This window comes from Oryctolagus cuniculus, chromosome 10, assembly GCF_051225735.1.
Source record: "Oryctolagus cuniculus isolate XC-2025 breed Fujian yellow rabbit chromosome 10, ASM5122573v1, whole genome shotgun sequence".
Classification (NCBI taxonomy): domain Eukaryota; kingdom Metazoa; phylum Chordata; class Mammalia; order Lagomorpha; family Leporidae; genus Oryctolagus; species Oryctolagus cuniculus.
Window position 1 is genome coordinate 29,984,873 of NC_142876.1, and position 27,203 is coordinate 30,012,075.

Below are 27,203 nucleotides of genomic sequence, written 5' to 3' on the forward strand. Positions count from 1 at the left end.
AAAAGAGGAGTATATGTCAAACACTTGTTTCAAATGCTCACTTAGTACTTCCTGATTACTGACTTGTATTGCTACAGTAGCTTGTTTCTCTAGAGTCTCCAATTATGTTAGAAAGGACGGACCACGAGAGGATGAGGCTGGACATCCAGCCAAGCAAACTCCTGTTCCTGCCACCAGCTACCTGTGTGAGCTCAGTTTCTGTTCAACTTCAGTCCTATGGGATTCACTGCCCAACTAGTTTTTTTTTTTTTTTTAAAGATTAATTCATCTGGAAGTCAGAGTTATGGACAGAAAAAGTGGAGACAGATCGTCTATCTGCTGGTTCACTCCCCAGAGGGTCACAAGGAAGCCAGGAGCGTCATCCAGGTCTCCCACGTGGGTGGCAGGGGCCCAAGCACGCAGGCCAACTTCAGTTGCTTTTCCCAGGCCATTAGCAGGGATGTCGGTGGGAAGTGGAGCAGTCTGGACTCGAACTGGCACCCATTTGGGATGCCAGCCTCGAAGGTAGCAGCTTTACTTCCTAGGCCGCTAAGCCACAAAGCTGGCCCCACTAGTAGGGTCTTAAGAAATCCTTCGCGTGATTAGTTGGGCTCAACAGTTCTTAGGGGCTTGCGTGCCCCCAAGATAAAACCAAGAAAACTGCGCCTAAGTGTTGTGCGTGCTTGGGCAGTTTAGGGCCTTGCTGCCTCCAACAGGGGCCAAGGAACACTGCCCGCACGGGGACCAAAGAGCAAGGGGAGACAAACTAGCAGTCAAGGGGCAGTGCGCCGGGTGCTCATCTTCCAGACTCCGCAAGGACCAATCTGCACGTGCATTACCAATGTCATTTTTACTAACGGGGGGCCCAAGGTTCAGGTTTAACAAAAGTACCCAGTATCTCCTACCCGGACCCCAAAAGCACAGAACGGATCTCGGGCCCGCCCCCCCACCCCCCGGCGCCCCGCACGAAGGCCCCGCCCACAGCCCGCTCATCTGCATACGGGCGCGGCCAGCCGCCGGCCTGGTACCCGGGCTTCCGCAGGACCCTCTCGCTGGCCGAGGCGCGTCCCCTCCTCTGGGGCAGGCCAGCGGCCTCCCGGGAGAGGAGCACGTGCAAGCTCTCGGCTTCAGGACGGAGCGTGAACTGGCCGTCAGTCTCCCACAGACGCTACCCAGCAGCGCTGGCGAGGGGTCAGGGAGGGCCCGGGGCCGCCGGAGATCGTCACCCCGGCCCTGTGGGGTACGGCTCTTTCCCGCCCCTCCCCGCCCCTGAGCGCGCCGACGACCAACTCGAGCGAAACCGCGGCCGTCCCACCCCGCCCGGCCGCGCCGCGCCTCGCCTCACGCTCGACGGGGGAGGCGGGACCAATCAGCGAACGACGTCTCCCTTCCGATTCGAGGCCCCCGACGCGCGGCTCACACCCCGAGCTCCCCGCGCGCTGATTGGCTGCGCGCGCCGCCGGTCCGGCCGGGAGGCGGGGCGGGCCGAAGGCAAAGGGAGGTGGGAGGCGGTGGCCCGCGACTCCCCGCGTCCCGCTCGCCCCCTGGCCCTTCCCGCGGCGCTCGGCCTCCTTCCTTCCCTCCTCCGCTCCCTCCGTCTTCCGTGCGCGCCCCGCGCGGCGCTCGGCCGGCGTGCCTCGCGCCCTAACGGGCGGCTGGGGGCGCCAATCAGCGGGAGGCAGGGTGCCAGCCCCGGGGCTGCGCCGGCGAATCGGCGGGGCTCGCGGCCCGGGGTGGGAGGCGGGTCTACCCGCGCGGCCGCGGCGGCGGAGGAGCAGCTCGCCAGCCTGCAGCCCGCGAGCGCCGAGCGAGCCGCCCAGAGGTGGGTGCGCGGCGCCGCGGCGGCCGGCGGCCGAGGGCGGAGGGCGGAAGCGGAGGTGGGCCGGCGGGGGCGGGGGCGGGCGCGGGCGCCGGGAGGGGCGGCGGGCGCGCGCCGGTGGGGAGGAGGGGCGGCGGCGGCGGCGGGGCGCGCGCGTCCCCACCCCCTCCTGCCTGCGGGCGGTGGCCGGGCCCCCACCCTGGCCGCGAGGCGGGGCGCCCGGCCGGGCACGGGCCTGGGGGCGGGGCGCGGGGACGGCGCCGAGAGTGTTCTCAGTTCCGCCTCCCTTCTCCCGTTCCCTTCTCGGCCTCCCAGCTCCCTCCATCCCATCGGAAGAGGACGGAACAAAAGGTCCCGGGCCCCCCGGCTCTGACGGGGCGGGACCTGGCGCCTCGGCGCAGGTACGGCCCGGGCGCCGCGGGCCGCGGGCGAGGGGTGTGTTTGCGTGCGGCGGCGGCCGGGGCCGCTGGCGGGGTCACATGGCTCCGGCGGGGTGGGGGCTGGGGTGGGGCGAGATCGGGGCCGTGGGCGCGCCGGCCGCGGGCGGGTCGCCGGCGCCGCACGCTCGGTGGGTTGTGGCTGTGGTCGCTCCAGCCCGAGGGCCGGAGCTCGGGTTGCGGGAGTTGTCGGGAGCGCGTGAGGAGCGGCTGGTACTTTGCTTCCACTTTTTGTCGTGTGGTGCTGTAACCTTTGTTAACCGTGAGAGCCGCGGGCTGCGAGGGGCGGTGTGCGCTCTCGAACGCGCGCAGGCTGCGGCTCGGCCCGGCAAAGTTGCTCCCGGAGCCGGCCTGCTCGGCGCCCTCGCCTTCCGCGGGCTGCAGACTGGCCGCACGCAGTCGCAGCTCGGATCCCTGCCTTCTCTGGCGGGACCTGCCCGTGGGTCAGGCGCTTGTCTGTCTCTCTCGTTACTTACAAACCCTTGTTTGATCCAAGACGCGAGAAAAACGTGATCTAGGTTGCTTTTGGTGTTTTCCTTTGGACCCTTGAAAAGCTAAATACCGCCCGCTCGTCGCCTACCAAACCTTTGTTTTTTTTTGAAAAGCCTGCAGGTGGGACGGATTGGGAAGTTGTGCTTCTAACAGGCATTCTTGTTTGCTACGGTGTGGAATATCGACTTGGTATTCCAAACTTGTGTAAAATGCCATTTGTAAAGTTATTGTTAGTAGACGGTCAGGTAAACTGCTTTGGAGTAATTCTGTCTTTTCAGAAGTTCCTGACATGAATTAAGGTTGAAAAAAAAATTTTTTTTGTTATTTTCTTCTAATTTCACATAAGTTGAACCTGTACCACTGATAAGGATGCGTTCCTTGGGTCTGATGGAGTAAATTTGCTGTTACTGTACAGAAAGTACACAGGCTGTTCTACTTTCGACCTCAGTTTTAAAAGTTCTCTTCTGGTGGAGAGCTGTTAGTCAGATAGTTAAATGAGGTTTGAACTGCTTGGTACACCGATTAGTGAGGCAAATGTATCAGCGATGGAAGGAATGTAAAACGTGTTTCATCAGTGTATCGTGGTGAGGGTTTTTTCATTTGCCTTAAAACCCCTACCTAGGGTATTTTGAGAATTCCCTTCCCTAGAAAGTCATGTGGCAGACGTTTGTATTAAATTCTGAAACACAGCGGTTTTGTTTTTAAGATTTCTTAGTTTTCACATAAACGTAGCTGTGTTGGTAAATATAAACAGTTGATGTGTTTGAACATTGCTAAAGCAAGTGCCCGCTTACCCTCTCGCAGTTGAAATCCGCATTTCATTGCGTTTAAGTGTTGGCTGTGTTTAATGTAACTAGCTTGGAAACGTCCCTTTCTGGGGGTGTTTTAGTAAGAAACTGCTCTTCGGAAGAGCGTGCTTTTTCTACGTTCACCTTCCAGTGTGGTTTTGAATTTTAGGTGTTCAACAAAAAATTGGGTTTTTCAAGGTTGTAACCTACCAGTGCTTAGTCATAAGAGGTTAATTTTCTACACAATCGGTAATGAAATAATAGTCTTGTAAGAAATTGTGCAGGGTGATTTCCTGTTTGTGGTTTGTCAGCCTTGGTATGTGTTTTAACTCCTAGGTGGGAATATTGGGGCTGGATTTTTGTATTTCAGCACAAGTTGTGTTTAATAGGAAGAGGTGGTTTCTACTTCAAGATGTCAGGAGGCCCCCTTGCATTTTTATATTGTAAGTACTAGAATCACAGTGTTAAAATATTACTGCTTCACAGTAGGGGGAAATGCATGAGTGGGAATTAACACACTCCGTTTAGCTGCTGGTCAGAGACTTGTTGAATTTTTACATTTTGTAAATTGTCAGTTTTGACTTGGAAGCCTAGAAAGTTTTTCTTACGCTTGTTTGGTTTTGACTGTGCTTTAGGACCCCCAAAACTTAATTTTCTGGCAGTTTTTTAAAATTTTTTAATTTATTTATTTGACAGGTAGAGTTATAGACAGTGAGAAAGGCCTTCCTTCCGTTGGTTCACTCCCCAAATGGCCTCTATGGCTGGCGCTGTGCCGATCCGAAGCCAGGAGCCAGGTGCCGCCTCCTGGTCTCTCATGTAGGTACAGGGGCCCAAGCACTTGGGCCGTCCTCCACTGCCCTCCCGTGCCACAACAGAGAGCTGGACTGGAAGAGGAGCAACCAGGACTAGAACCCGGCGCCCACATGGGATGCCGGCTCCGCAGGTGGAGGATTAACCAAGTGAGCCACTGCGCCGGCCCCTCTGGCAGCTTTAAATACAAGTGGATTTTGTGGTGTATGTAAAAGCCGTATTTAGAGCATTCTGGCAGATAGAGGTTTATTCATATTTTGGAAACGAGTTTTTAGAGGATGAAGGGAGACTTGTTTTGATGGGCGCAGAGGAGCCATTTTTAGGCCCGCAGTTTCTGTAAAAGCAAGGTGGTTTTCCACTAAATATTACAAGAGTATATCAGAAAATGTGAAATGTAGGGACCCTTGGCGACGCCCACACCCCATATCTCAGTGCCAGTGTGCCTGGGAAGGCAGCAGGTGATAGCGCAGGTACTTGTGTCTCTGCCACCCAGCTGGTCTTCCAGGCTCCTGGCTTTGGCCTGGCCCAGCCTGAGACATTTGGAGAGTGAACCAGCAGATGGAAGATCTTTCTGTCTCCTTCCCTGTCACTCTGCTGTTCAAAGAAATGATTTAAAAAAAATGATTTATTTAATTATTTTTTGAAAGGCAGAGTGACAGAGGCAGAGAGATCAATCTTGCATCCACTGGTTCACTCCCCAAATGGCCGCAAGGACTGGGGCTGGGCCGATCCAAAGCCAGGAGCCAGGAGCTTCTTCCGGGTCTCGCATGTGTTCTCTCAAGCACCTGGGCCATCTTCTGCTTTCCCGGGCCATAGCAAAGAGCTGGATTGGAAGTGGAGCAGCCAGTGCTTGAACCGGCACCCATATGGCATGCTGGCACTCAGGCGGCAGCCTTACCAGCTATGCCACAGTGCTGGCCCCCAAATAAATCTTTTTTCTTCTTTTTTAAAGATTTATTTATTTATTTGAAAGTTACACAGAGAGAGGAGAGACAGAGAAAGAGGTCTTCCATCCGCTGGTTCACTCCTGATACACCATAGCACCGGCCCCAAAAAAATAAATCTCAAAAATGTGAAGTAGGGACCAGCGCTGTGACACAGCAGGTTAAAGCCCTGGTCTGCAATGCTGGCATCCCATATGGGCGCTGGTTTGAGTCCTGGCTGCTCCACTTCCGATCCAGCTCTCTGCTATGGTCTGGGAAAGCAGTAGAAGATGGCCCAAGTCCTTGGGCCCCTGCACCAGCGTGGGAGGCCTGGAAGAAGCTCCTGGCTTCGGATCGGCACAGCTCCGGCCGTTGTGGCCATCTGGAGAGTGAACCAGCAGATGGAAGACCTTTCTCTCTCTCTGCCTCTCTGTAACTCTTTCAAATAAATCTTTATTAAATAAATGAGGTGTAAAGAATTTAAAACTTGTTTAGGAGAGGTTATGCATTACTTGAACAACTTGTATTTGTGGACAAGTCACATTTATTCAATGGTTTTTTTCTGTGTCTCAGACTGTGGGCTAGCAATAAAGTGTTTCACAGCAAATCATTACATCCCTGTTCCTTAATGCAATTAGGACAGTGGACACTTGATGTTTTCTGCCCCATTCCCTAGTGTTTGAGTAAGATAGTGTACTAAGTGTGGGAGCACACGACGCCTGCGGCAGTGAGCTCACGGTGCTCTCTGTGCTTTGGACAAGAGGGTACTGGAGGAGATGTGTAGTGTGAACTCGTGGGATCACCGGAGCAGCCACTGTGTTTCGATGTGTGTGGTCTGTGGAAACTGAAGGTATAGCTGATCTTTCAGAAACAAGTTTGTGGTTGAGCAGAGACACACCTGCAGAGCAGTTTAATTTGATTACCTATTGCCCTGTAGTTATAAAAACTGATTAAGGGGAAAAAAGCAAATCTGAGTCAGGGTCCGGGTGAGAGAATTAGGAATAAGGTGTCAAAACAAACTGAGAATAAGGGTTTGGTAGCAGTCTCAGGTGAAGGAGAGGCCTTGGGGTTTTGATCCAGAGCTCTAGGTTGAAGTTTGGTTTCTCAGTTACAATGTTGAGTAAATTACTCAACTCTAGAAAATAGGTGTAGTAAGGCCTGCCTGTTACTGTTACTGTGGGGATTAAATGATTTCCATTGCCTGAGACATGGGGTCCTCTTCTTTTGCTCTCTTCTGGATGTGAGTTTCACTTTGTTTGGCTTTTTTTTTTTTTTCTTTTAAAGATTTATTTATTTATTTGAAAGTCAGTGTTACACAGAGAGGAGAGGCAGAGAGAGAGAGGTCTTCCATCTGCTGGTTCACTCCCCAATTGGCTGCAACTGTGGAAGCTGAGCTGATCTGAAGCCAGGAGCCTCTTCCAGGTCTCCCACGTGGATGCAGGGGCCCAAGCACTTGGGCCATCTTCCACTGCTTTCCCAGGCCATAGCAGAGAGCTGGATCGGAAGTGGAGCAGCCGGACTCGAACTGGCGCCCATATGGGATGTCGGTGCTTCAGGCCAGGGTGTTAACTTGCTGCGCTGGCCCCTGTTGGGCTCTTTCTAATCCACATATTTTGCCTACACTATTATCCCTGACAAGCAGCCTTTAAGCAGGAAAGACCTGGAGTGGCCAAATTGTCCAAGTCCATATCTTAGAGCATAGGAGAGCCTTTGAGAACCTTAATCAGAACCTGTTGGCATGTATTTAAAATGTTTCTAACAAGCCAAGTTATCAGGCTTCTAAGCCCATAGGAGATTAGAAGCAAGTAGATTATGGGTAGTGTGGGGAGGCCTCAAGAGGGGTGGAGGAGGACAGGGACTGTTAACCTAAGGTCTATTGTAAGGAAAAACAGATAACAGCCTGTGAGGATAATGGAGATAATCTGCAGAGCCTGACTAGCATGTCTGGGGCCTTTGAGAACAGGACCAGACTTGAAAACCTAGTAATGAGTGTTAATCAATTAGCTTAAATCACGTTTGGGAAAATCTTTTTAAGAGTGCAGTAATCTACATAATATACTTCAGATTGTCATTCAGGATGATTAACACATGTTCCTGAAGGGGTAGAACATTATGAAGTAGTGAATGACTTCGTGAGAGACCCACAAACCTACCATAACCGCGATAACTGATTTATCCGCCATTCAGAGAGCCATGACTCCAGACAGAAATGGCCTTCGTGCTAGCCAGAAGTGACGAATGGTGGCGATCTTAGTGGTGTAGCACCCTGTGTCACACCTTTTCTTCAGAGGAAGTCATTTCTTTTTGCTGTTGTGCAGGAGTGTCATGTAAAACTTTTCACTCAGGCGTTGAAAGTATATTAGATTTCTAGGACAGAGTGAATGTGGACAATTGGCCAGTTTCTCTTTTGAGGGCTTCTTGCCTATTATATGTGACTTACATCCATTATTGGCTTTGATAGCTTTTTAAGATCCACTTATCCACTTTCCTACCTCAGAGTTACTTTTTAAACCGTCCGCTCCATGTTAGCATTGAGCCTTAAAACAAAAATAGGGAGTGGGGGTTTGGTGTAGTTAAGACACTTGCATCCCACATCGTAGTGCCTGGGTTCCAGTCTCCACGGAGTTTCCAGTTCCAGCGTTCTCCCGATGCATAACGTGGGAGGTGGTAGGTGATAGCTCAGGTGCTTGGGTCTGCCACCCATGGGGTAGACCCAGATTGAATTCCTGGCGCTTGGCTTTGGCATTGGTTAGCCCCAGCTGTTGCAGGCATTTGGGGAGTAAAACAGTGGAGAGAAGATCTCTCTCTGTCTTTCCAATAAAAGTAGAAATAAATTTTCTAATAATGTCATTTATTTTTTGAAGATTTATTTATTTATTTAAAAGAGTTACACAGAGGAGAGGCAGAGAGAGAGAGAGAGAGGTCTTCCATCCGATGGTTCACTCGAGAGAGACAGAGAGAGAGAGAGAGAGAGAGAGGTCTTCCATCTGATGGTTCACTCCCCAGATGGCCGCAATGGCCGGAGCTGCGCTGTTCCGAAGCCAGGAGCTTCTTCCAGGTCCCCACGTGGGTGCAGGGGGCCCAAGGACTTGGGCTATCTTCTACTGCTTTCCCAGGCCACAGCAGAGAGCTGGATTGGAAGAGGAGCAGCCAGGACTAGAACCAGCGCCCACATGGGATGCTGGTGCTTCAGGTCAGGGCGTTAACCCACTGTGCCACAGTGCCAGCCCCTAAAATATCATTTTAAAATAGATTTATTTATTTTTATTTTGAAAATCAGAGTTACAGAGAGTGGAGGGAGAGGCAGAGGGATCAGTCCGCTCCTTCACTCCCTAGATGATTGCAAATGTGCAGTCTTCTGCAGCCAGAAGCTTCTGCCTGCCACATGGGTGGCAGGGGACCCAGACACTTGAACCATTCTTCCCAGACTGTTAGCGGGGGGCTGGATCGGAAGTGGAGCAGATGGGGCACAAACCCAGCTCCCATATAGGATGCTGGTGTTGGGGCAGACTTCTATGCCACAGTGCTGGCCCCAAATGGCATTTTTAAAAAAGATTTATTTATTTATTTATTTGAGAGGTAGAGTTACAGACAGAGGGAGAGAAAGGTCTTCCATCTGCTGGTTTACTCCCCAGATGGCCGCAACTGTCAGAGCTTTGCTGATCTGAAGCCAGGAACTTCTTCCGGGTCTCCCACGTGGGTACAGGGGCCCAAGCATTTGGGCCTTCTTCTACTGCCTTCCCAGGCCATACATAGCAGAAAGCTGGATTGGAAGAGGAGGAGCCAGAACAGGAACCCGTGTCTATATGGGATGCTGGTGCCGTAGGCAGAGGCTAGTATGCCACAGCACTCAACCACAATTCAGCAACTTTAAGTAGGGAGGATATGATTTGGCCACGCCAAGTGGATTTAGACACTGCCTCTAACTTGACCAGATGGGTGGAACTATTAAGGTAGTTCTGTGACTTACATTATAGAATGAGTGGTTCTCCTTTCCTTAAATGGATTTTAAATTATAACCGATCACACGGGTAAGACAGGTACTTGGTAATTCAGGTGTATCTTTTAATTTTATACTCTTAAGAAAAAACAAATCCTAAAGTGATTCATTCTCATTACCATTTGAATTTGCTGTGAAATTGTCATAATTCTTCCTCATAGTCTGCATTTTTTAAGGTTGGGGATTATCTTGACCTCAGAGTTGGAGAGCAGCGGAAATTGAGTGTGCACTTGGTTTCAGTCTATTAGGTAGTATGTCTAGTATGCACATGAAAACCTGCAGTTCCTTAAATATTCCACACCTCCCTTCTTTTTTGGGGAATGAGAGTAATTTCTGACTTAACGTGTAGTTAGCAAGGAAGCATGATTTTGAACCATTGGCAGTCCACCTGTTTGTGACCTTAAGCCTTGTACATCAGAAGACTCTGGACGTGAGGAAATATCTTAGTAAGTATGTGATCTGCTTTGTCTACTTGAAAAGTGAACTGCACTTTCCTTGCTAACAGCAAGTCTGTGCAGAGCTAATGGCTGAGGTCTTGTAAATACTAATGCAACGCTCTGTCTCAGTCATATTTTTCATTTCAAAGTAGGGGGCAGTGGGCCTAGAGGACACAGCCTTAGCTCCTTGGAAGTGGTGCAGTAGAGGCTGGACCTGAGTCTTTCCTCTTAACTTGAATGAGCTATGGAAATTTTTTGTTAACTAGAGATGGTTGTTTTGTGTCAATGAATGCAAATTTTCCATGTTTAGACTAACTTTTTAAATACATCCTGGCCAACTGGTTAGGCTGTTGTTAATGTTAGCTGGTTTATGAAGCTTTGCTTTTTAAAATGTTTTAAGTATCAGGAGGACTGAGCAGTGTCCTGAGGTTTATTGGCCATTTCTGTTCTAAACCAGTAGTCTTCATGCTTAAAGCATGCACGCCGGTGCACTCAGCAGCAGCCAGAGAAAGCCTTGAAAAGCACTGTGCGGAATCTCAAAATGTAGACCAGATGAAAGGGGTCGAGCTGCTTTGTGGGAGCGGGCACGGGCAGTGGCTGAAGCTTTTCCTGTACGGTGTTCCTCTCACTGCCCTGGGAAGCCTTTGAAGCACCCCTGAGGAACAGGACTGTTCTCTGAGGTATCTGCGAGCCGCACGCGACTGTGCAGTGCTGGAAATGTGGCCCCGGGCCAGAGGAACTGAGTGGTAGGTTTGCTTTTGTTTGATTTTAACCTAACTTTAGATAGCCATATGTGGCTAATGGCATCTATATTGGACAGCAGAGATGAAGGACATTTCTGCTGTTGGAGGAAGTTCTCTTGGACAATGCTACTCCAGACTTGGCTGTAAGTGAACTGCCCCGCCGGAGTACCAGCGCACGTGATCTGACGTGGGTATTAGGTGCTGCTCCGGGACGGGCAGGAGTACCTGATATTTACTCCTGCTGCTGCGTAGTCGCCTGATGGGTGCTTTCTTGCAGTCTGGGAATGATAGGCTAGTACGTAAGCCGCGTGTTCATAAGCTGGTTCTGGAGCACAACTCAAAGGGAAAGGACAGACGTCTCTACACAGCAGAACCCTCCGTCACGGGGACTTTCACTGACCTGACGCTGGCTTCCAGGGTTCAGTTCGAACTCTCACATCAGGTTTTTTTTTTTTTTTTTTTTTACAGAGTGGATAGTGAGAGAGAGAGACAGAGAGAAAGGTCTTCCTTTTGCCGTTGGTTCACCCTCCATTGGCCGCCGCGGCCGGCGCACCACGCTGATCCGAAGGCAGGAGCCAGGTGCTTCTCCTGGTCTCCCATCACATTAGGTTTTGACAGTTCATAAAATGTAACAGATGAATGTTCCTGTTTGCTTTTGTTTAAAAGGCACAGCACCCTCCACAGGGCCAACTTAGGTTTCCAGTTGGCAGTATGTTTCCTTACTAGCTTACTACTTTGGAAAGTACGTGGTTCAGTGAGGATTGAGAAATCTTTTTTTGAATAACTGGTTTTTATGTACTTCAATGCTCTATTGCCCTGGTTACTAAAATTTCTTTGTTGTGAAGTTCCAGGATATTAGTGACACTGCCTTTTGTCTCTGCTTGGCGTGATGTATTTGAACATAGATGCCAAGAATCTAATAGACTGATTTTCCACTATTGCAGTGGAACCAGCAGCATCCCAGATGAGGCAGCGCCATCATATTTCAAGTATTTTATACTAAAATATTTAACTTTGATTTTCTTTTTAAAATTCATATAGGCATTTGGGGGGAAATTTTTTATTTTTCTGGTTTGAAGATATTGAAGTTTATCTCCATACTTTTTCTTTTTTAAAAAGATTTATATATTTATTTGAAAGAGTTACACAGAGGGAGGAGAGGCAGAGAGAGAGGTGTCTTCCATCCACTGGTTCACTCCCCAATTGGCTGCAATGCCTGGAGCTGCTCCGATCCGAAGCCAGGAGCCAGGAGCTTCTTCCAGGTCTCCCACATGGGTGCAGGGGCCCAAGGACTTGGGCCATCTTCTGTCGCTTTCCCAGGCCATAGCAGAGAGCTGGATTGGAAGAGGAGCAGCCAGGACTCGAACTGGTACCCATACACTCCATACTTTTTAAAAGGTCAATCTACATTTGCTTTCTATGTGTAACTCCTCTGTCCTCGACTTCAACCTTATGATTTTTACCATTCTTTTTTCAATATTCCTTTCCACTGCCCTTCTAAATCAACTGCCCTTGTAAATCAGCTGCCAAATTGAGCGATCTTTTCTTGATTCTGATACTGCTTTTTTCAGTGTTTGCTGAACTATATTACTCTATAAAGTTTCTTAAAATGACACTAATAGACTGTGGAACAGACACAGGACCATTCCTCCTATTGCAAACACAAGGAAATGTTGGGTAAAACCCAAGATGAGTTTTCTCTTACGCGTATTGTGGATTTTTAAGAAGTTCCTAGGTACTAGAAGAAAAATCACTCAATATTAAGAAAAAGCTATTTGGGGTAGGTATTGTGTGGCGGGTAGAGCTGCTGCCTGCAGCGCCGGCATCCCTTATAGTGCTGGGTGGAATCCTGGCTGTTCCACTTCCAATCCAGCTCCCTGCTTATGTGCCTGGAAAAAGCAGTAGGAGATGCCCAAGTACTTGGGCTCCTGCGCTCATGTGGGAGGCCCAGATGAAGCTCCTGGCTTCAGCCTGGCCATTGTAGCCATTTGAGGAGTAAGTCCAATGGGTGGAAGATCTCTTTCTGTCTCTGCCTCTCCGTGTCTGTAACCCTGCCTTGCAAATAAGTAAAAGATTTTCTTTCTTGTTCTTTTTTTTTTAGAAAAAGCTGGTCCTGAGGAATTTGCTAAAATAGGGTCTAGTATCTGGGGATGAGGTTGTAATGCCATTTGATGAAAGGAGAAAGAACTTTGGGAAATGTAGGCTAAAAAATTAGCCAAAGCCAAGACATCTGTAGCTTTTGGGGGAAACAAGCCTCACAACTCTATGGAAGAATTATACTCTTCAGATGGACTTAAATATCATCGAAGCAAAGCGGGATAAGTAAAAATATCCACAGCTAGATAGCAAAGGTGAACTTTTAAATAGGCAATCCATTATTGTAATTAGAAATTAAAGAGCACACAGTGACAACTCTGTTTGCCAGTTGGCCCCTTGTTTGCCAAAGGCCTGTAGTGTTACCAGGGTTTCATGTATTCCAGAGATTTTAAGTTAAATGCGCAGTTTTGTGTATATATTGCCTTTTAGTACAGATGGTCATGTATTTCACTTAGTAGTACATTTTGTGCATTATGTCAGTACATAATGAGTGCCCCAGTCTGTATGGATCACTATTTCATCACTCCATACTGATGAAAATTGAAGTTTCCAGTCTTGTGGTGTGTAGTAGATAACTTTCTTTGTATATCAGTTTGTATCTGTGTAGATATGTGTGCAAGATTTATAGGAATAAGCCAGAGAATCTACCTTTGTGATTTATTTTGGGGGTATATTCATTTTTTGAATATGTAATATATGCACATGGTACAAAATAGAGAAAGAACAAAACAGTAAGTAATGAGAAGTTCCTATACATCTCTTTGCTCCTGCTGCCTAGTTCTACTGTTACTAGCTTCTTGTGTATCCTCCTAGAGCTTCTCTGTCCAGAACGGTAGCTGTTAACCTTATGTAACCATGAACTCCTGAAATCTCCACATTCAGATGGGCCACAAGTGTAACATACACACTAGATTTTTTTTTTTTTTGACAGTTAGTGAGAGAGAGAGAGAGAGACAGAGAGAAAGGTCTTCCCTCTGTTGGTTCACCCCCCCAAATGGCTGCTATGGCCAGAGCTACGCCGATCCGAAGCCAGGAGCCAGGTGCTTCTCCTGGTCTCCCATGCGGGTGCAGGGGCCCAAGCACCTGGGCCATCCTCCACTGCCTTCTCGGGCCGCAGCAGAGAGCTGGACTGGAAGAGGAGCAGCTGGGCTGCCGGCGCCACAGATGGGATTAACCAAGTGAGCCTCGGCGCTGGCCCCTAGATTTTTTTTTTTATTTTAATATTTATGTATTTGAAAGAGCAAGAGAGAGAGAGAGGGAGAGAACGATCTTTTTATTTATTGGTTGACTCCCCAGACGGCTGCACCAGCCTGGTCTGGGTCAGGCCAAAGCCAGGAGCCAGAAATTGCATCCTGGTTGCCCATATGGGTGGTAGGGGTCCAAATACTTGAGCCTTCATCCACTGCCTTCCTAGTTGCATTAGCAGGAAACTGTATTGGACTTGGACGAGCTGGGACTCAAACGTGTGTTCTGTGTAGGATGCAGGTGGCTTAACCTGCTGTGCTAAAACGCCAGACCCCAACCAGGTTTCTAATGGTATAAAGATAGAATGTAAGATATCACAATCATTTTTTAATACTGATTGCAAACAATATTTTGGGTGTATTGGGACAAATTAATAAATTACTAAGTTATTAAAATATTTCATCTTGCTATGAACTGAATGTTTTCGCAGAATTCATACAATGCAATCCTGACTTTCCACATGATGTTTTTGGGGCTTTGGGGAAGCAGTCAGATCGTGAGGGCGGAGCCCTCCTGGATGGGATTGGTACCCTCATAAAAGAGAGCCCAGGGAGCTTTTTCACTGTCTCCCCTTCACATGAGGATACATCAGAAAAGGTGTCAGTCAACAGCCTGGAAGAAGGGCTTCAAAGAACTCAACGATGGTAGTACCTGATCTTGTACTTCCAGCCTTTAGAACTGTGACAGGGAAATTTCTCTTGTTTATAAGCCAACCAGTTGATGGTGCTTTGTTATGCAGCCTGATCTAAGGTATGCCTATTTTTACCTTTCTAATGTGGTTAATAGAAAATTACAGTTTTGTCTGTGGTTTTTATCCCATGTCAATTGAAGAGTTCTGGTCAAAAGAAATTCCATGTGTAATGAAAATGCACATGTAATACACAAATTCCACTTAGGCACAAGTCTATTTCATTTGTATTCTGTGGGATCAGAAATTGCTGGCTAAGATACTGATAACCCGTTTGTCAGTAAGCTTTTCATTACTTTAATTAAAATACCCCGTAGGAACGTCAGGCGAAAGATGGCTTGTTTGGCTTGGCAGTTTAGAGGTTCACAGTCCACGATCAGGTGGCACGTTGGTTCAGGCAGCGGTTAGGCCAGAAGGTGGCAGAGGGAAGGTTACATGGTGAGACATGAGACGCATGCTTGGATTATGTATTCAACCCCCTTGCATCTACTGCCTTTCTGAGGACAGCCCCCAGTGACTTAAAAAGACCTCCAGCCAGGCCCACTGCCCAGATGCCACAGTTAGATCAAGTTTCCACCCTTAATCCATCAACTGTTTAAAGTCTCTTTAGACTTTGGGGAGTTGTGTGTGTGTGTGTGTGGACTTTGGGGATTTAATTGTGTGTGTGTGCATACTGTGTTCCAGCCATAACACCCTACTACAACCCTTTGCCATTATCTCCCATTCATTTACTTTTCTCATCCTGGGGCTCCTCAGTGACAGTGGGGTTTCTGTGACTGATGGTATTCACTTGGGAGAAAGGTGTCTGCAGTGTGTGTGTGTGTGTGTGTGTGTGTGTGTTTTAAAGATTTATTTATTTGAAAGTCAAAGTTACACAGAGAGGAGAGGCAGAGAGAGAGAGAGGTCTTCCGTCCGCTGGTTCACTCCCCAGTTGACCACAACAGCCGGAGCTGTGCTGATCCAAAGCCAGGAGCAAGGAGCTGCTGCCGGGTCTCCCACACAAGTGCAGGGGCCCAAGGACTGGAGCCATCTTCTGCTGCTTTCCCAGGCCATAGCAGAGAGCTGGATCGGAGTGGAACGCCGGGACTCAGCTGGTGCCCATATGGGATTCCGGTGCTGCAGGCGGCCCCAGCGCAGCAGTGTTTTGGATCTGCTCTGGTTGGCACCGGTTTGTCTGCCTGCTGCACGGACTCAGGCTGGGACCCTCTTTCACTGTCAGGCAGTTCCTTCATTTTTCTCTTTTCTTAGGTCTGTTTTTCTCTTGTTTTGCTCTTTTGATGAAATCAATCCTACAGAACCTTTCATGAGAGAGTTTGTCGGGTAAATATTTGGAGATGTTAACATGTCTGAAAATGCCTTTATTCCACCCTGGCTGGTAATAGAAATCTGGGTTGGAAGCTTTTTTTTTTTTTTTTTTTTTTTTTGACAGTTGTAGTGCTCCATTCACTTCTAAACACTAAACAGTGGTTGAGGAAACCAAAACCGTTCTGGTTTTCTGTATGACCTATTTTTTCTCCCTGGAGACTAGGCTCTTCCTTTTCCTCAGTGATGGGAAGTTTCACTGCCACAGGCCTGGGTCTAAGTGTACTTTCATGCATTCTACTGGGATCATAATCCAGGCTGAAAGCTCATCTTCAGTTAAGGGGATTTTTCTCAATTTCTTTTTTGGGTCCCCTATTCCATGTACCTCGGAGGTCTTCCTAGTATTATTTTGGACATTGAGTCTCCGGAACTGTCCTCTAATTTTTATTTTCTCTTCTGTTTTCCATCTGTCTTTTTTTTTAAATAGGAGATTCCTTCTCCTTTATCTTGTAGCTCCTTTGGATCCCCTCTCCTCTCTGCTGTCCCGAGCTCCCCTAGAGCTTTCCTCTGTTCCCTGAATGCTCCCTTGGAGAGCCTGCAGCTCTGGCTTCAGGGTTGCTCTGTTGATTTTCACAATGTTTTCTTTCTCTATATAGTCTCAGTATTACTGGAGCTGCATTTTTCTGTTTGTCTTTTTTCTTCAGATAATCAGTAATTCTTGATGAGTAAGTAGACGTCTCTAAAGCTGATCAGGAACTGAAGGTTGAGTGAGGCTTGTCTCTCTCCAGTTTCTGTGGAGGGATCTGTGTGGGCTGTTGGCTGTTACACCCTCGATCTTAGTTTCTGCACGCCTTTCCTCGGGGTTGGTCAGGTACTCTAGAGAAGAATCTTGATCTGATTAACCTTAGGCTGCTAGTATCTGGGAGCCAGAACCTACTGGCAGGATGGGCTTGGGAGTCAGTGACCTCTTAGCGTTTCCTCCCAGTGTCCCCTTCCTAATGGTAGCCAGGCATCTCCTCATCCAGGAAGATTGACCCAGTGCAGTGTGTCAGCGTGGCAGAGGGGCAGTTCCCAGTGACACAGAATGGCCTTCTCAAATAATTCTCGGCCAGTCCTACCTCTTTTATCTCCTTTCCTCTCCTGAGCTGCTACAACTGCTGTTGTCAGTTGCTTAACCTTTGGAGGATTCTGTGTGACTGGGTGTTCCTCAGCTTTCCCTGTAGATAGCCTGGAGTTAACAGTCTGTGATCTGCTCGCAGTTTCTAAGAATCTTGCTTCTGTTTTTTTTTTTTTTTTTTAAATCTCTTCTCCCTATCTTCATGAGATTATTTTCTTTTATAATTCCCTTTATTATGAATTTTAATAAACTCCTGTCCTTACCTGCAACCTACTGATGAGTTAATTTTTCATTACAAAAACTTGTAGGGTAGCTCTTGAAAAGAATTGAGATAGAGTATACACATAACTCCAAATCAATGGGAAGTCGGGAGGAGAACAAAGAAGCAAAATGCATAGGAATTAGAATACACAAAATAAGATGGTAGAAATAACCTTAAATGTCTCCGTAAACCCAATACATCATTTCAGATTAAACTTGTTAGAGAAGAATGAAGGAAAGAAAAAATCCACCTAAATGTGTGTTAGATGTGTGTTAGCAGAGTACTCCTTAAAGTGTGATGATTTAGGTTTTTTTTTCTTTTGACAGAGTTAGAGGGAGACAGAGAGAAAGGTCTTCCTTTTTCCGTTGGTTCATCCCCAAATGGCTGCTACGGCCGGCGCTGTGCCGATCTGAAGGCAGGAGCCAGGTGCTTCTCCTGGTCTCCCATGGGGTGCAGGACCCAAGCACTTGGGCCATCCTCCACTGCACTCCCTGGCCACAGCAGAGAGCTGGCCTGGAAGAGGGGCCACCGGGACAGAATCCGGCGCCCCGACCGGGACTAGAACCCGGTGTGCCGGCGCCGCAGGCGGAGGATTAGCCTAGTGAGTTGCAGCGCCGGCCATAATGATTTAGTTTAAAAGTGAAGGGGGTGGTGGGCGTTGTGGCACAGCACTCTTGTCGCTGCTTGAGACGCCTGCGATCCTGATTGCAGTGTTGGTTCTAGCTCTGTCTCTTCTGCTTTCCATGCAGCTTTCTGCCAGTGCACATGGAGGCAGCAGGGGATGGCTCAGCTGCTCTTTGGGAAACCCAGATGAAGCTCCTGACTCCTGGTTTGACCTGGCCCAGTCCTGGCTGCTGTGCAGCTGGGGAGTTAACCAGCAGATGAAACATGTCTGTTCATCTGTCTCTGTGTTTCAAATAAAATAAGTAACTTTTTAAAAATTAAAGGAGTGGAAAAAGTTTTATTAAGTGCAATGTATAAGGGAAAATTAGTGGAATTACAAGAATATGCGTATGTGGCCGACGCCGTGGCTCACTTGGTTAATCCTCCGCCTGCGGCACCGGCACTCCAGGTTCTAGTCCCAGTTGGGGCGCTGGATTCTGTCCCGGTTGCTCCTCTTCCAGGCCAGCTCTCTGCTGTGGCCCGGGAAGGCAGTGGAGGATGGCCCAAGTGCTTGGGCCCTGCACCCCATGGGAGACCAGGAGAAGCACCTGGCACCTGGCTTCAGATCAGCACAGTGTGCCGGCCACAACGGCCATTTCTGGGTGAACCAACGGCAAAGGAAGACCTTTCTCTCTGTGGCTCGCTCTCACTGGTCCACTCTGCCTGTCCAAAAAAAAAAAAAAAAAAAGAAAAAAAAAGAACATGCATATGTACAAATGTAGGAAATATTTTTTTAAAAGATAGGTTTATTTATTTGAAAGGCAGAGTTGCAGTAGTCCATCTGCTGGTTCACTCCCCAAATGACTGCGTTGGCTGGAGCTGGGTCAGTCTGAAACCAGGAGCTTTTTCTAGGTCTTCCATGTGGTGCAGGGACCCTTGTATTTGGGCCATCCTCTGCTTTCCCAGGTGCATTAGCAAGGAACTGGATCAGAAGTGGAGCAGCTAGGCCTCAAATCGGCACCTAAGTAGGATGTCAGTGCTGCAGTTGGCAGATTTACCCACTACACCTTGGTGCTGGCCCTTAAATGTAGGAAATATTAACACACCTCTCAGTAATTCAAGAAAAATTAAGAATTACAATAAGGTTATAAAGGAATGAAAGAGTATGCTTAGCAAGCATCCAATAATTACAGAGGGTGTATTATTTAAAGTACCTATTGGGATTTTTATAAAAATTGGTTATGTGCTGGACTTGAAAGAAAGTAACAAGTTGTTTTAGTTTATTTCAGAAGTAGGGTTACAGAGGGAGGGAGAGACAGAGACAAAGGTCCTCCAGCCTCTGGTTCACTCCCCAAATGGCTGCAACAGCCCATCCGGAGCCAGGAGCCAGGAGCTTCTTCCAGGTCTCCCACACAGATACAGGGGCCCAAGCACTTGGACCATCTTCCACTGCTTTCCCAGACCATAGTGGAGAGCTGGATCAAAGAGGAGCAGCCGGGACTCAAACTGATGCCCATATGGGATGCCGACACTGCAGGTGGAAGCTTAGCCCACTACACCACAGCACCAGCCCCAAAAAGTGACAAATTTCAAAGTATCTGTAGTTTCCAAATCACAGCCTGTGCCCCAATGCAATTAAATTAGTAACATAGCAGAATAGCAGCACCAGCAGTCCCCAAGTCGATGGTCATATACTGAGATACATGTTTTTAAAGATATAGAATGAAGGCCGGCGCCGCGGCTCACTAGGCTAATCCTCCACCTTGCGGCGCCGGCACACTGGGTTCTAGTCCTGGTCGGGGCGCTGGATTCTGTCCCATTTGCCCCTCTTCCAGGCCAGCTCTCTGCTGTGGCCAGGGAGTGCAGTGGAGGATGGCCCAAGTGCTTGGGCCCTGTACCCCATGGGAGACCAGGATAAGTACCTGGCTCCTGCCATCGGATCAGCGCGGTGCGCCGGCTGCAGCGTACTGGCCGCGGCGGCCATTGGAGGGTGAACCAACGGCAAAGGAAGACCTTTCTCTCTGTCTCTCTCTCTCACTGTCCACTCTGCCTGTCCAAAAAAAAAAAAAAAAAAAAAGATATAGAATGAAGAAAATCTCCATGAAAATTAAAAAACAGAATAGAATGATGAAAATACTTGTCAACTGTGGGTTACAACAAAAGCACGTTTGCCTACTTGGGGAACAAACCATTATTGCTCATTAGTAAATACAGAATATTAATGAGCTAACAGTGTAGTATAATGAGTTAGAAAAATAGTTTTGAATGTAGTGAGTTTAAGAAAGGAAATAATAAAGCTAAGAGCAGATGTTAATAAACAGAGAACAGATACAGCTAGATTAACTAAAGCAGAGGTGCTAAGCTGAATGAATGCCATGGTTGATGCAGAATAGGAAGACACAAATATATTAGACATGAAAAGGGGGATAGCTGGAGTCAGATTGAGATTTTTAAGCTACAAGAAAGCTATTAATTGCTTTATTTAAATTTGGAAATAGGCCAAGTGTAAAATTTCTAGCAAAATAAATTATCAAATTGGCTTAATGATAATTAGAAACTTGACTAGATTATGATTTTTTAAAAAGGTTATTTATTTATTTGAAAGAGGCAGAGACAGAGAGAGGTCTTTCATGCGCTGGTTCATTCCCCAATTGCCACAACGCCTGGAGCTGCACCGATCTGAAACCAGGAGCCAGGAGCTTCCTCCAGGTCTTCCTCCAGGTGCAGGGGCCCAAGGACTTGGTCCATCTGCTGCTGCTTTCCCAGGCTATAGCAGAGAGCTGGATAGGAAGTGGAGCAGCTGGGACTCAAACCGGCATCCATATGGGATGCCGGCACTGCAGGCAGCGGCCCCTAGATTATGATTGAAAAGCTTAAGTTAATAGTTAGCAAGCTATACCAAAGTGAAATTAAAAATTCCCCAATAAAATGCTGGTCCCTACCCCAAGATGGGCAGGTATTCCCAAACAGGTGAAGAATCCAGTAATTCTAGACTTGAACAAAATGTTAATTAAAAAAATGGAAAAAAGTATTTTGTAAAACACTATAATGTTGGTACCCAGATTGAGTAGGAGGAGTATGAGAAGGAGGCACATACAGGCCGTATCTCACTAATGAATATAACAGGAATTCTAGGCTAAATATTAGCATTTACGTAAAACAAAGCTATAACTAATTGGAGTTTGTCTCAGCCATGTAAGAATGATTAAACATTAGGAAACCTGCAAATGAAATTCTTCATATTAACACATTAAGAGAAAACGCTATGAAAATCTTGTTGAATTATGGAGGGAGTGGGATAGGGGAGGCCTGATACAATTCAGTATTTGCTCATGACAAAAATTCTTAGAAAACTAGAAAGAGAAGAGAAGAAGGGTATTAGTTTAGAGAATACACAGAAGACTACGTAAGATGTAATTCAGTTCTAGATTAGGTAAAACTAATGGTTGGTAGTAGAAATCAGATTGGGTGAATGTTTGGTGCTGTGGTTAAGATGCCACTTGGAATACCTATAATCCTGTATCAGAGAGCCTGGTTGAGTCCCAGCTGCTCTGTTTCCAATTCAGCTTCCAGTTACCAGTTCAGTGTCATTTCAATGAAAGTTGTAGCATGTGAAAGAGAATTCACTTTATAAATAACAGGGTATGTATTATGTAGTTTTAGTAATTAAGACATGATGGGGTGCCTGCACTGCGGCGCAGCTGGGTGAGCAGATGCCCACAGCACCAGCATCCCATATGGGCACTAGTTTGAGTCCTGGCTGCTTCACTTCCGATCCAGCTCCCTGCCAATGCACCTGGGAAAAGCAATGGGAGATGGCCCAAAGTGCTTGGGCCCCTGCCCCAACGTGGGAGACCGAGAAGAGGCTCCTGGCTTCCGCCTGGCCTTTGTGGTCATTTGAGGAGTGAACCAGCAGATAGAAGACCTTTCTCTCTCTGCCTCTGTCTCTCTGTAACTCTGCCTTTCAAATAAATAAATCTTTTAAAAAAATGAACTAAACAGTGTTCGACTTAATGATTTTTGGAAGATCATAGTGCATGAAAGGGTTTTTATAGAAGATTTATTTGAAAGGCAAAGTGACACAGAAGGAGATATTTCTATCTTCTGGCTCACTCCAAAATGGCTGAATAGCCAGGTCTGGGATGGACTGAAGCCAGGGACTCCATCTGATCTCCCATGTGGGTATGGCAAGGGCCTAAGCACGTGTACCAGCCATCTCCTTTCTCTTTAGATGCATTAGCTGGTGCCTGGGTCAGAGGCAGAGCAGCTGGACAGCAGCATTTCTACTCCTTGGTGTATATTCTAAAACTGTGACCTCCTTAGGCTGTTTTTTGATAGACCTGTAGTGGGAAATATATTTTATGTGTGACAACTGAATGGAAGGCTGTTTTCAGAGAATTTTATTGTTTTTGAAAGATAACATTTCTGGATCTACAACAGTGATTTCATGCTCACTAATGATTCATGACCCTTACTTTGGAGAATCAAGTACAACCCTCTGGTGAGATGTTGCTCTTCAGAGTGTGTGTACATTAGGTTCTCTCGGGGGCTTGTTTGGTTAAGCAGTTTGTACCCGAGGAGAACTTTCACGTATATAAGAAGATACTTTGATGGCACCTCCTAAGAGTGGGACATTGGGAAACTGACTAGTCAAGAGGAAAATGGGCAATGAACTGTAATGAACTCATGTAATGGGATGATGTATGATAGCTAAAATGAATGAACTAGAAGTTAGAATTTATATATACACACACACACACACACACACACACATGTATATATTGACATGGATAGTAATAGTGAAAACAAATTGTGAACAGTATTGACTTATATGTACATTTTTAAAATTTGTAAACTTGTGTGGCTGCAGTGGCAAACATCAGGATAGTGATTATCTCTGAGAAGTAAGGAAACGAGATCAGACAGGTGTGCATAAGAACTTTAGCTGTATCCATCAAGTCTTAATATCTAATCAAATACTGCAAAATACAGTCAGGTGTTTACCCTGTTGGTTCATGACCAAGTGCCTGGGTTTGAGTCCTGCCTCTGGCTCCTGTTTGCAGCTTCATGCCTAATGCAGACCCTAGGAGGTAGTGACTCGAGTAGTTGGATTCCTGTTGCTCATGTGAGAGACCTGGACTGAATTCTTGTTTTCTGTTTAGGGCAGTAGGGAGTGAACCAGCAAATGAGAGCTCTCTCACTCTGTCTCTCTCAATTTTTTTTTTTTTTTAAATATTAAGATCTGACAGCTGGATGGAATGTATATGGGTTCACCAGAGTGATATTTTTTTGTAAGCTTGAAATGCTTGATTTTTTAAATAATGGGAACATCCTACTCACAATAAAAATTCCTCAAGGAATAAGTAAATTTAACAAGATGTGTGAGGTCTTTATGGAAAAAACTGTACTTTCTAATGGATATGTAGTTCAAAAATTCTTACAATAGGAACACTTTTTGTTCACAAATTTGTATAAATTAATTGTCAAAGTCTGGTAGGGATTTTGTAGAAAGTAATATGCTAAATTTAAAATAACCAACAATATCTTAACATAAATTTGAAAAATGAGGGGGCTTACCTTGGAAAATACCAAGACTAACTAGAAGGCAATGGTAATTAAAATTCTGTGATACTGGTGTTAAATGAGTAAGAACACAGTGAACAGAATGGCCCCCATCAGGTTTTTATTCCATAGGGATTTGATATGTGCAGGAGTGGCATTATTAAAAGGTAGACTTTATTCTATAATGCCGATAAAATAGGCTATCCTCATGGAAGATGATTGAATCACCATCTCCTTAAACAGAAGCAAATTGCTGATCAGAAACCTAAATATGAAAAGTAAAGCTAAAATGTCTATAAGACTGTCTAACAGGGATTGTCTTTATAACTTCAGGGTACTTGTGTCTGGACTTCTGATGTGTAACTAATAGTACCTGCCCCCACTTGCTTCTTGGATTCAGTGAGCCTATGCTTTCTGACCTAAGTACTCAGTAAAGTCTTCCTGCCATACTTGGGGGTGAGATCGGATTTCTCTATAAAGTAGCAACATTACATCATAAAAGTTTTTACACTGAAGTACAAATTTGTGTATTTCATAGGACAAAGTGAAAAATCATGCTAAGGATTTGGAGGTTTTTTGCTAATACATAATCAGTGACAGGGCCTACTTATGTCAGAATAAAAACATTAAGAATAGTACAAGACAGCTGGGACTACTGACAGTTGAAGGTCTGCAGAGAAGGTGACCTGTGGTTGAATAAAGCATGCAGAGAATGCCACTGTAAAACTGTTAGAGTTAGTACTAACTTGGAGGTTTTACTTACTAGGTGTTCAGAATAATCAGATCTTTGACCCAACTGAAACTTCCCGATGAGTAACCTCAGAATCCTGGTTTTGCTATGGTACCGTTTTATAAGCTTTCTCATTGAGTGGTGAAGTCTTCTGTTACAATGTGCATTATGTAAGTATCATTTACTATTGGAATTAGAAACATTTAGCATCTGAGCTTAAGTTTTCAGTTCTTGCAATGCTGAAAAAAATTTTGAGTAGAGCACTTGGTGCCATAGAAGACATCTGCATATATTCTGTAAATGTCTCATTTACATTTTGATAACTTGGTCATAAATCTAGTTTTCTTTTTTGTTTAATTCCAGTTGTCCAACTTGGAGCACATTATTCCTTTTCAACTTGCATTCCATCTTTATATTTCAGAAATACCGCCTAAATGTATGCTTTGGTTTCTTAAAATAAGAACTCAACTAACTGAAATATGTTAACAGCATTCCTAACAAATACCGTTTTATTAACAGATTTTCCAGAGATAGTGACCATGTTAGCCACCCAGGGTTACTGAGACATGCAAATGTAAAACTGGTAACTGCAAGTGTTCCCTTACTTCCCCGGGGATTATAGCTGCTGCTGTAAGAAATCATGTGGCAGTGCAGGCCACATGGTCATTCGGATGACCCAGAGTAGGCTTACATTTAAGATATTTTCCTCTCTACGAAGAACAAAAATTTTGAAATATTTCATAGGAAGCTTGGAAACCCTCAAAAATACATCACAACCCATAAACATTTCTCTTGGCAGGCGTTTGGTAGAGCAATGAAGTTGCCACCTGGCATGCGTGCATCCCGTGTTGGAGTTCCTGGGTTCAGATCTCAGCCCAACTTCCAAATCACTTTCCTGCTGATGCGCATTCTTGGAGGCAGCAGGTGGAGGCTCAGCTGTGTGGCTCCATGTGGGAAAGCTGTGTCCAATTCTGGGCTCCTGGTTTTCAGCCAGGCCCAGCTGTAGCTGTTGTGACAGTGGATGGGGGATCTCTCTGCCTGTCTTTCTTCCTTTCAAATAAATTAAAAATTAAAAAACATTTTTACTAACAAAAGTATAACTGTTTATTCTGAGAATCACTTTCATTTTTGTGAGTTTATTTATAAACGTTTATTGACTTTCTTAGGTTAAGTTCTGTTTCAAGATTTGTTTATTTGAAAGGCAGAGTTAACAGAGATAGACTCGCAGACAGAGAGGTCTTGCATCCTCTGGCTCACTCCCCAAATGGCTGTGATGGCCGCGGCTAGCCAAGGCTGAAGCCAGGAGCTTGAAACTCCATCCAGGTCTCCCATGTGGGTGCAGGGGCCCACACACACTTGGGCCATCTTCGCTGTCTTCCCAGGCACATTAGCAGGAAGCTGGATCGGAAGTGGAGCAGCAGGAACTTGAAACAGTGTTTGGGGTACCTGCAACTGCCTGCAACGCCGGTGGCTTTACCCACTTTTCCACAATGCTGGCCAATAATAATTGAGCCAAAAGTGTGGGCACTTTTATGTAGATTGTGTTTATATTTTGCTTTTTCTAACAGTGTTTCAAAAGAAGCAGAGATTACTTAGGCTGTCTCAGACAGATTAATTCTAGGAATACAACTGGTGTGGAGCTGGAGCTTGGACTTGTCCTCAGAAACCAAGCCTGCTTTTGGTTTTTGGAAGATAGGATCCTCTCTGCCTGTCCAGGGCCAGGGCTCTCACTGGTTTGTGCACTGACTAATCTCTGTCCTCAGTCTGCTGTAGTTCTTGCTTGCTCTGGCCTTGTGACCACATGGTTACTGACTTACTAATCAGGCCTATATGAAACTGACCATGTAACTCAGTCCTCAGGTTTGCTCCTCTTTGAAACTTCCAGTCATGGTTACCGTACCACTCAGTTACCTTTGCGTTCTCCTCCCTGACTGTCCACATGCAGTGAGTCAGTAAGACACGTGAGTTGTCTCTGAAATAGTGGAACTTTTACTCCTGTCATTAGCACTAAGTTCTGTCTTGAGCTTTTAAATCTGGGCTGGCCTTGTGCTTCCTGTACTCCGTATTCTAGCGATAACCTAAATTTTTCTTGTAGCTCCTAAAATGTTTCCTGTCTCTAGAAAGCATGTCGAGCTTTCTGCCTGGTGTGCTCTCCAGGTTTCTGCTCTGGTGTCACTCTTGTGACGTGCTGTCAGAGGTGGAATTCATCGGGTTCTCTGTGCTAGGCTGACTGTCAGACGAAGTTAAGGTTCATGTAGTTGGCGCCCCTAGAGCATACTTTGTGGCACAGTGTGGGAATTCAGCCGGGGCCAGAGGGAGCCGGGTATACTTTTTTGCTGCCTCGTAGACCCAAGCTTTTAGTTGGTGGATTATTACATGTATTTGATGGAGTTTTGTTTGCTTTGTTTTGGTGAGATGTAGCTTTATATACTCTAATGCACATTTATGTGTACTCTAGAGTCCATTCCTGCACACAGTTAAATGAGGCGCCTGTCAAGTTCCCATTGTTGTTTCTTTACTTGCTTTATAATTCCCTCCCTCTGAGCGGCGGCACTTTCCCACCCTTTCTACTATATTGCTAAAGAAAAACGCAGGCAGACAGGCAGGCATTGTGACGCAGCGTTAAGTTGCTGCCTGAGACCTGCGGCCTTCCATGTCATAGTGCAGTTTGAGTCCTGGTGGTTCTGCTTCTGATCCAGCTCTCTGCTAATGCACCTGAGAAGGCATCAGAACAGATTCTGAGTACTTGGTCCCTGCCACCCACGAGGAGGACCCAGATGGAGTTCCTGGCTCCTGGCTTCAGCCTGGCCCAGCCCTGGTGTTGTGGCCATCTGGGGAGTGAACCAGGAGATGGTAGACCTCTCTCTTTCTCTGCATCTTCCTCCCTCCCTCCCTCCCTCCCTTTCTCTCTCTCTCAATCTGCCTTTCAAATAAATTCATCAGTAATAATCATGAAAAAGAGAGACACAGTGGTGTTATTGACTCCTTTCAGGTTTTTAATGTCCGAACCATGGCTGGAGTCAGTGTTGCCAGTGCAGCACCTTGTGGAGTCCTGTGTTCCTAGGGAAGGGTGCTAGGCCAGGTTTGCGAGGCTGGGCATACCATGCTCCCTCCTCTGGGAGGCCCTTGGGGCAGTCTCCTGAACAGAGCTTGAGGACCCGTTAATTAT

General features: G+C 46.6%; 1 protein-coding gene across 21 annotated transcripts in view; it reads left to right on the top strand.

Annotated features, from left to right (window-relative positions):
* Window positions 1-970: 970 nt before the first annotated feature.
* Window positions 971-27,203, top strand: part of SMAD2 (SMAD family member 2) — a 93,237-nt gene continuing 67,004 nt past the window's right edge. For 4 of the 21 annotated variants that reach the window (XM_051851972.3, XM_089305140.1, XM_051851976.3 and 1 more), the window contains exon 1: window positions 1,663-1,801. The gene's annotated coding sequence lies outside the window, so the exon portion shown is untranslated. Of the gene's footprint in view, window positions 1,220-1,456; window positions 1,857-2,005; window positions 2,200-2,297; window positions 2,449-3,885; window positions 3,959-6,509; window positions 10,432-24,070; window positions 24,205-27,203 lie in introns of those variants that run through there. The other 17 variants (XM_051851973.3, XM_089305142.1, XM_089305143.1 and 14 more) reach the window with 15 other exon arrangements.